General features: G+C 80.1%; 1 protein-coding gene across 1 annotated transcript in view; it reads right to left on the bottom strand.

The window, feature by feature from the left end:
* CDK5R1 (cyclin dependent kinase 5 regulatory subunit 1) overlaps nucleotides 1-781 on the bottom strand; it is a 2,453-nt gene extending 1,672 nt beyond the window's left edge. The window contains exon 1 of the mRNA XM_039885994.1: nucleotides 342-781. The gene's annotated coding sequence lies outside the window, so the exon portion shown is untranslated. The remainder of the gene's footprint in view (nucleotides 1-341) is intronic.
* Nucleotides 782-1,108: the final 327 nt, after the last annotated feature.

Here is a 1,108-nt window from a genome sequence, read left to right on the forward strand (position 1 = left end):
GCGGGGGATCTCCGGGGGGCGCGGGGGATCTCCGGGGGGCGCGTGCTGCCCCTTCGGATCTGCGTGGAAAACAAGATGGTTCTCAGCACCAGGCGGGGCTCGGCCGCGCTCCTCCGCCCGGGCCTCGGCGGCCCCCACGGACCTGGCCCCCGGGCCCGCACCCGAGCCTTCCCCGGCTCCGCGCCCCCGCGCCACAGCCCCGCCGCCTCCACTGCGGCACCCCCGCCCGCCGCTGCGCTCCGTTCGGCCGCGGGAGGGGACCCCCTTCTGGACACCGCGCGCGGCCCTGACCCTGGCGCTGGCTCCCCAGGGCAGCGGGCGGCCGCCAGGCGCCGGCTTACCCTGCAGGCGGTGGCTGCTGCGCTCCGCGCCCTCCGCAATGCGCGCCGCGGTCCCGGCGCTCGGCGGCGCTCGGCGGGGCTCGGCGGGGCTCGCGCTCGGCGGCGGCGGCTCCGGAGCTTCTGTCCAAGGTTCTGCAGGCGGCGCGGCCCCGCCCCCCGCTCGGCCGCCTTCGCCGTCGCCGCGCTCCCGCTCCCGCCCCGGCGCGCACTACAGAGGCCTCCCTCTCGGGAGCGCGCGCGGCTCACGCGCCGGCGCGGGCGGGCCTGGTGTCGCGGGGGAGACGGGGACGCCGCGGTCCTCAGCACGAGCCGCGCGCGGTGCGGACAGAGACGCGGCTGCGAGCCGGAGGCGTCTCTACTCGCCGCGCCTCAGCGAGGACAGGGACTCGGGCGGCCGCCCCGCCCCCGGGGCCGCCCCCTCCCGCACCGCTCGCCGCCCGGTCTGCGCCGCCGCGCCAGCAGCAACCCGGCCGCGTGAGAGCCCAGGGCGCCCGGCGCAGCCGAGCTCCGGCGGTGGGGAGCGCCGGGGCGGGGCCGAGCCCCGACCCCACCCGCCGCCCCGCCCAGGCACGTGCTGCCTTTGTTCCCGCCGCGGCGCCCGCAGCTGCAGGCGGCGGGGGCGCTCTCGGCCGCGGCTCGGCCCTGGCGACGCGGGGCCCGCGCAGGCTAGGGTTGCCGCCCGAGCCGCGCTAGAAGCCATCCATGGAGGCCGGGACCCGGGCTCTCTCCTTCCATTTACCAGCCTCGTTCCCCGAGAAAGAAGCTTG

Source organism: Pteropus medius, unplaced genomic scaffold, assembly GCF_902729225.1.
Source record: "Pteropus medius unplaced genomic scaffold, Ma_sr-lr_union100, whole genome shotgun sequence".
In the NCBI taxonomy this organism is placed as follows: Eukaryota; Metazoa; Chordata; class Mammalia; order Chiroptera; family Pteropodidae; genus Pteropus; species Pteropus medius.